Below are 8,893 nucleotides of genomic sequence, written 5' to 3'. Positions count from 1 at the left end.
AATTACAGCAAATGGCTAAAAGGAAGGTGAAAACAACACCCACCATATGCAAAAAAGTACAGTGCGCCTATAGCCAACATGATGAATGGATGACAATGGCGGGAAAAAAGTAAGCATACATGGAGTGTGAGCTTGTGAGAGTACAAACGTATTGCGATACTTTTGTAGAACGTGTATACACAAACGACGAAATTGACACATCTGTATACATGTATGTGAAAGAATTGTTGTGTGATGGCCATGTTTTTTTCTTAATTTGGTCATTTTTCTCTTAAAATAAGTTGGCGTAATTTCGAGGTGTGAATTTCTAAAAAGTTTTACATGTCGTTTCTGTTTTGAATAGTTCGTTTTTGTACAGGGAAGATAGGAGTTGTTTTCCGGAGTTTTCTCTCTTCCCTAAATGTGCATTAAAATCGTCGATTCGGATTTTATATGATTTTTAGAATTTTAGGGAATCTGTTTTCTTCCACCTTCCAAGACCTACATGTTCCCGGTTTGTATTATTTTTTTGATTCATCGACGTATATGCATTAATTACTGAGTACATTTTGTTTGCACGTTTCGAGGAAACGCCATTAATGTGTTGTTCAAAGGATTTACAACGATTAAGAACCTCAGAATGTGCTCTGAAAGTGCGTATACAAAAACCTGAAGGGGTGCATTTTTAAAGATATTTTTGTCTGTGTTCGTTTTGAACACTCTGTAATTTCCAAAATCCACGGTGTTCTTTGCTGGCAGTCTTGTTTCATGTCGGCTACAATTTTGAAGTTTTATTGTTTATGTGTTTCTACTAATTTGCAGAACTTCCATCAGTTAAGGAATGAAGGTTCGTTGTGCCAACAAAGTTTTGATTTTGGGGTAGTAGTGGTCGAAGAACTCGGATTTCCTGTGGTTTGGAATATAGCATCTCATCCTAGTCCCTCAGCAGCCACCATAATAGTGTCGTCCCAGACATTAGAAGATTTGTTGCCCCTTGGGGTAACTTTATGATTATTAAAACGCTCCATTGTTGCTCTTGGAATTATAGGACTGAGCTCGTAAACAAACCTCAGCTGTGAAGGCTCTTCCAGAATTATGGATTCCATCCTCTCTACACTGATACTCCAACCAAATGAGATTCAAAGTGTATTTTGTCAAATGCAATGCCTCCTCCGCTAGTTGTGCCGTTCCTATATCCATTCATCCTCTTTAAAATAATCCCCCTTAGATATTTACATCTACGTGATTACTCTGATATTCACAAAGTGCCTGGCAGAGGGTTCAATGAACCACCTTCAAGCTGTCTCTCTACCGTTCCACTGTCGAACGGCGGGCAGGAAAAACGAGCACTTACATTTTTCTGTGCGAGCCCTCTCTTATTTTATCGTGATAACCATTTCTGCCTATGTAGGTGGGTGCCAACAGAATGTTTTCGCAATCGGAGGAGAAAGCTGGTGATTGAAATTTCATGATAAGGTCCCGTCGCAACGAAAAACACCTTTGTTTTAATGATTGTCGCTCCAGTTCATGTACCATGTCTGTGACATTATATCCCCTATTTCGCGATAACACAAAACGAGCTGTCCTCCTTTGAACTTTTTCCACGTTATCCGTCAGTCTCAACTGATGCGGAAGCATACAGTACAGCAACACTCCAGAATAGGGCGGACAAGTGTAATGTAAGCAGTCTCTTTAAAAGGCCTGTTGCACCTTGCGTTCCTCCAATGAATCGCAGTCTTTGGTTTGTTCTACCCTCAACACTATCTATGTGATCGTTCCAATTTAGGTTATTTATAATCGTAATCCCTAGGTATTTAGTTGAATGTACAGCCTTCAGATTTGTGTGACTTACCGCGTAACCGAATTTTAGAGGACTTGTTTTAGTACTCACGTGAATAACTTCACACTTTACTTCATTCAGGGTCAGTTGTCACTTTTCGCACTATACAGATACCTTATCTAAATCATTTTTCATTTCGTTTTGGTCTTCTGATGACTTTACAAGCCAGTTAATGACACCATCATTTGCAAACAATCTAAGACGGCTACTCAGATTGTCTCCTATTATTCATTAAGGATGAAGGTGTCGACATTCTGATATGCACTAGAAGGGGTTTGTTGTTGGGAATAGAATGGCCATAGTGGTTCTGACGTAACGAAATATTATTATTATTATTATTATTATTATTATTATTATTATTATTATTATTATTATTATTATTATTATTATTATTATGCATCAGATTGTTCCGGTTGTAAAGGTTGGTAATCCTGCTTCGGTACTGATCTTGCAGAAGCTTCTTGCTGGCTTTCGATATACTCCGGCGAGTTATTTACGGTTGGTAATTCGGTTTGGGATTCGCCCTTCGTGTCATTGTTTGGAGGTCATTTGAGCTGTATTGTATTGTCTCAATATGACGGACGAGTTTGTGTTTCCACTCTGGTAAATCTCTCATGAAGACACGTCGAATCTGCCCTAACTCGCTATAGACTTCACGATAAAGGATGACAGCCAAAAACAGTTACAGGATAAAAATTTATTAAAATTCCTGACCAAGGTTTCGGAACATGTAAATATACCTTCATCAGAAGTAAAAAATCCTGAACAGGAAGACACTTTCATTAGAAAAGCCTTAGCATCGGAAGTGAGAAACACAAAAGCTTAAGTAATAGTGAAATTACCAGAGTAATACAGGCATAAAATCTTTAGTTACTTACTAAAATTACATCATGCAACGGAGATTAATAAAACAATTGTGCCAAAGGCGTCGTCAATAATTAAGACTGTTGTCTATACAAGACAGTCTAGACACAGGGTGAGGTTACCGATAGGCACGCGTACACACACGCCGGCTGGCGTGAGTTCTGGAACAGGATAATTAGTGAATGCGATAAAGAAAAGAACGTAGCTACTAGAACACTTAACTTTTATGCATCCTTTGGTATACAGCAATCTTGATGATACAAGTGAGACTCATTAAGATACATGCAATGTTACAAATGGCGCCTTGCTAGGTCGTAGCCATTAACTTAGCTGAAGGCTACTCTAACTGTCTCTCGGCAAATGAGAGGAAGCCTTCGTACGTCTAGTCGCTAGCAATGTCGTCCGTACAACTGGGGCGAGTGCTAGTCCGCCTCTCTAGACCTGCCATGTGGTGGCGCTAGGTCTGCAAGTACTGACAGTGGCGACACGCGGGTCCGACATGTACTAATGGACCGCGGCCGATTTAAGCTACCACCTAGCAAGTGTGGTGTCTGGCGGTGACACCACAAAGACATCTTCTCCATTTGTACAACATGACAATAGGCACAGGGTCAAAGCTAACAGTTTAGCACCATTACTTCGCCTATGAAATATCGAGACAAGAGTGTGAAAGCACTAGGGCAGATAGTTTCGCCGAGAGAGGGCACTTGTATGTGCCAGACACCCGCGCATATTAAAATCCATGAATACATACATAAGCGCATCAAAAATTATTAAAAGTGGTGTTAATTCAAACTTTCTGTCTTAATAAATAAAACATATCAGACCATTTAAAAACATTTATGTAAAATATAAAATATGAAACAATTTACCTGTCCTAGTGTCAAACAGATAAAGCTTGCGCTATGGAACATCTAACGAGAAAGGGCACTAGTGTAATGCGCGAGAATCTCGCGTAAAGTAGGCGGTGAAATACATACTAGCGAAAACAACCAAAATGTTATAATAAAACGAAACCATCTGTCGTTGTGAATAAAAACATACTAGTCAATTAACCACACATACACATCGAAAATCACAAACAACAAACATCAAAAATAGATACGTAAAATCCCAACAAGACAGGAAAAGCGCATTTCACCAGCATCAACAAGCGCGAAAACTAACTTCTAGTCAGCCAGACTATATTATATTAAGGCAAGGAGGGGTTTGAAACTGCCTAAAAATTTTTTGTTTCTAAGCTGCACCTGTTAATTAAGAACAAAACCATCTTTTAGAGACAGATGCTTGAAAATCTAATTCTTCAAGTAAGTCCAGTTTGTAACCTTTATTAGCTTCATGAAGCAACTCTACGTCGCCCAGTTCACGTGGCGTATGCTGTAAGAGCCATAGATGTTCGGCAAACGTGGAATTATGTACGTTTTCCCCATTTTTACCTAACATGTGTTCTTTATACCTAACCTTAATGGGTCTACCTGTCTGTCCAATGTAATAGTTTGGGCAGTCGTTACAAGTAATTTTGTATACACCGGACTTAGTGCCGAGCTCTTCCCGTGCTCCAATGGTATGAATTACTCTTTGTTTCAAGCTATTATTTACGGAAAATGCAACTCTGTAACCGTATTGTTTCTGTAAAAGTCTTCTTATGTTATATGAAACGTTCCCCAAAAATGGAATAAAAATAAAGTTATTACCCTCATTATTTTTTGCCCTGTTATCTCCTAAAGTTGAACATTTTACAGCTGTTTTTTTCTTAACAATTTGGTCAAATTAATTTAGGATCGTATCCATTGTTAGTAGCCATTGTCTTTAATAAAGATATTTCTTTTTCGAAACAATTCTGTGCTAAAGGTGTGCTCACAGCACGATGAACTGCAGACTGAAAGAAGGTGATTTTGAGAGTTTGAGGATGACAAGAATCTACTGGAATAATATTATCAGAAAAAGTTTCTTTACGAAAAATGTCGAAGCTGATAGTGTTACCCGATAACTTAAGTTTCAAGTCGAGAAAATGGAGTTCTCTCTCATTGGTTTGTATCCCTTTTGTGTTTTTCATTTTCTCGTGAAAACTGTTGCAAACTTGAAACAGTTGTTGCAGATCTTGGTCACTCCCTTGAAATATTATGAGTATATCATCAACATAACGAGCATAGAAAGGAATCATATTACTCAATGCAGGACTGTTTTTGAAGAAATTTTCTTCTAACGCATTCACAAAGATGTCAGCTAAGATACCAGCTAACGGGCAACCCATGGCTAAGCCGAATGGTTGCTCATACATTTTGCCATTAAACTGAAAGTAATTGTATTCTAGTACAACCTGCAGTAGTGACATAAGTTCCGACAACTGTAGCTCACTTAGAGTTCTATGTTGTCGAATGTTATCTTCAATAATCTTAAGAGTGATATCCACTGGAAAATTAGTGTATAAACTTACGACGTCAAAAGAAACCAAACGAGAGGAACAAGAGATCTCTATCGATTTTAGCTTGTTTATTACCTCAGCACTATTTTTAACAGAATAATTGTTTCCAAAAACAAAGGCTTCTTTGATTTTAGTGTGTAAGAATCTCGCAATTTATGATGTGGACTCTTTATTCCGTTAACGATGAGACGAACTGCGTGTTGACTTTTGTGTACCTTAAACTGACTCCTAAGCATAGGTGCTCTAGGGTTCATATTAATTAAAGTTTTCTTTTGAAACTCTTTCATAAGATTTTTAGTTTTTCTTAACATATCCCTAATTTCCTTTTGTAATGTAGGGGCAGGATCCTGCTCGATTTCAAATATCCCATTTTCCTCGAAAAAACCCAAAGTTTTAGCAATATATTCACTTTTATAGGCTACAACAAGCGAATTTCCTTTATCAGATTTAGTGATAAGAGCTTCATTATTTTTAATTTACGGTTAATACTAGTAATAATGCTACCGCCTTTCTGTTTTAAGTCATTGTTTTTTACCGAATTGACCTCTCTTTCTAAAATTGCGCTACATTCATGAGCAATCCTATTTTGTTGGGATTTTTCTATTCTTACGGAGTCAAGACCAACTTTAAGGTCAACAATAAAATTATCTACCACTTTAGGGTCGTTAAGACTAGGCATGAAATTGTATTTAAAACCTCTCGCTAGCATGGCGCTTTCTTGAGGAGTAAAGCTTATGGAAGTTTTATTTAGTTCTCTGTCAAAAAATTTGTGTTCGCAATTGACAGTTCTTTGTGCATGAACAACATTAGATTTAGGGATAACATTATCTAGCTTCTGAAGTTTAAAATCGTGCCTACGCCGAATTTCAACCCTACGATTGTGTAACCACTCATTAACACCATGCCAAATACTGTCTACGTGAAAGTTAAAATAATCTTTAAAAGTTCTAGTAATAAAGAGATACAAAGAGTAAGCTTATTCATTTAGTTTATCTTTCTTCTTATAAAGATCACTGATTCTGTCACTCATTTGTTTCACCAGTTTTGCTTTAGTAGACGGAACCTTGTTACACTGTTTCACATTGATAAAAGCCTTCACATAATTCGCCATTTGACACCGAATTATGTGAGGCTTTTATCAATGGAAACATCTGTTGATGTTATGTGATTATTATTACTATTATTTTTATTATTATTATTATTATTATTATTACTAAGCATCAGATTGAGAAGGGGAAGCAACATATACTTGCGTGGCACCCTTTCCCGTTTAGAAAGTGCCGCGTACCACTGTGGAACAGCGAGGCTTTGAGCGAGCGAGGTGCGATTTGAGAAGTGAAGTTTGCGAAGAAATTCCTGGAAGTCACTCGCTCTGAAAATGTACCTAAGGGCCATTTTAAAACTGAGTTTGAAGAATATTACAAGGGCTACAGGACGGACAAAGCTGGCTCCGTAAAAAAAAAAAAAAAATTATATATATATATATATATATATATATATATATATATATATATATATATATATATATATATATATATATATATATATATATATACACAAAGTGGACATAGAAAGTAAATGATTAAGCATACACAAATTTAGAGTAATTGACACTATAACATGTTAACCCGTACGTCATAACAATAACAGCTTGAGGGGTTTGAAAAGTTTAGAAATCACGAAGAAATGTCCATTCATTAACCACTCTGCGTTTTTCACACATGCTAGTCCCACATGCAACAAAAGTCAGTATTTATCTGTAGGGTTCAAATAATTACAAGTCTAATAATGACGCCTATGTAATTGTGCGTCCGTATTATACAGGAGATAAAAAGGGAGTGATATCGTTCGGCAGTGGATGATGGGTTGCGCGCTTGGCCTTTATTTTTAATATTCGAATGTCTTCAGAGTCTGTCTTTAATATCAATGTTTATACACTCGCGGTGAATTAGTCTATAGCTTCTTTGGCGTGTCAGTAGCGCTGGATTCATTTCGCCTTGTAAGTCGTCAATATGCGTCATTACAGTGCCTAGTTAAATATTATACATTGGCATATAAATGGCTCTTGGCCGCTTTCATGACTCAAACCAGTGTTTTATGTGACGAGATGCGGCGGTGTGAAAATACATCATCTCATGGTATAGAATTCAATATTACTGTCACGTCATTATGAGAGTCTAGGGACTTCCTTGATGTGTGAGGGAGTGGAGTGGTGTGTGAGATGTGTGAAAACGATGTGGACATTGTTTTTGGAGTAGGTAGGAAAAGGAGTGGATAGCATGGGAACTTGCTGTAGGGTATGCAGTGGTTCGAAAGGGTGGTTATTTAGGAGGCAAATGCACTCAGTCCTCAGGCCACGAGTGCCCCATCGGGACCATCCGACCGCCGTGTCATCCTCAGTTAAGGATGCGGATAGGAGGGGCGTGTGTTCAGCACACCGCTCTCCCGGTCGTTACGATGGTTTTCTTTGACCAGAGCCGCTACTATTCGATCGAGTAGCTCCTCAATTGGCATCACGAGGCTGAGTGCACCCCGAAAAATGGCAACAGCGCATGGCCCGGATGGTCACCCATCCAAGTGCCGACCACGCCCGACAGCGCTTAACTTCGGTGGTCTGACGGGAACCGGTGTATCCACTGCGGCAAGGCCGTTGCCCTAGGAGGAAAATGGCGAGTGATTATATGTTCATCAATGGAAAGTGACTGGAAGGATAGGAAGATCAACAGCGTGGACAATTACAGTTACTTCTAATTTTGCAAGTTGGAGCTTGGCTTTGGATTTGGAGGAGTAGGTTGTGTGGTTAACACTGCAGATATTGCCGTGGGAAGGGAGGCATAGTTCAGACATTGAGGATGTTCGAGGCCTTAGAGTACAGCCAGGTCAGTGGACTTTTAAATCTGAGGGTGACATGGTTATTATAAAACAGGCATTTTTGCAACAGTAGTACTCGAGGATTGATTTGTAGGGTTCAGCATTATAATAGCAGTTGAACATCATCCCTCTGTTTGAGAAGATGACCAATAATAGGGGAAAATTCTGAGAAGACTCTTATATGAATGGTGGGACGCAACTTACAGATGTGGCGGAATTGTGTGGATTTGTAAAACTGGATAGGAATCCGTTATGGAGACCATCTCCTGTCGCATGATTTCAGGGCAAATTTTCATTATCACTGGATTGATGGGGATGGCGAGGAGGCTCAGATTCTTTCAGTGAATATGCAAATGTGAAAGGGTCTGAGGGAGGTATGAGGTCGAAAGTTTATGGTGCGGGTTTGGCAGGAGGCAGTCTGAGAGGATGTTGGAATCTGTGGATTTAACAAAAAGTTAATCATTGTTTTCCTTGGGCGAACAGAATGCGAGGGACGCAATACCTGATTTGCATTTATGAATTTGGTGTCAGGGTGGGATATGGTGAACCAAGGAAGATGTTACAAGGAGGGAGCAATGGCCATCTGTTCATTAGGATGACTCTTGGGTTACACTGTTGCTAATGGGGTCTGCACTAGGGGATTCTGAGGTTTCTCAGAGATTATAATTTGAAGCAGGGTTGGGGAATTAAAGAAGATGGATATAGCGTGGTGTCACTCCATTTCGCATGACTGTGTTTGGCTGCTTGTTTACTGTATCATGGTTTCTAGTGTTGCGACAATAGCGCAAAGAGTTGCTATTTGCTGGTGTTGCAGGGAAAGTGGCCGGTATAGGATAAGTTGGCAGTGGAAGATACACAAAGAATGTGCTAGAAGGTCGAGGGAGGGGCAGGTTCAGCGGATGAAGTGATTGCAG

The 8,893-nt window shown here is 39.0% G+C and overlaps 1 pseudogene; it reads right to left on the bottom strand.

The window, feature by feature from the left end:
- Positions 1-7,648: 7,648 nt before the first annotated feature.
- On the bottom strand, positions 7,649-7,763 carry LOC126095887 (5S ribosomal RNA; annotated as a pseudogene).
- Positions 7,764-8,893: the final 1,130 nt, after the last annotated feature.

This window comes from Schistocerca cancellata, chromosome 8 (assembly GCF_023864275.1).
Source record: "Schistocerca cancellata isolate TAMUIC-IGC-003103 chromosome 8, iqSchCanc2.1, whole genome shotgun sequence".
In the NCBI taxonomy this organism is placed as follows: Eukaryota; Metazoa; Arthropoda; class Insecta; order Orthoptera; family Acrididae; genus Schistocerca; species Schistocerca cancellata.
Note: the sequence above shows the minus strand (reverse complement) of the source record. Positions and strands in the feature narration are given on the sequence as shown.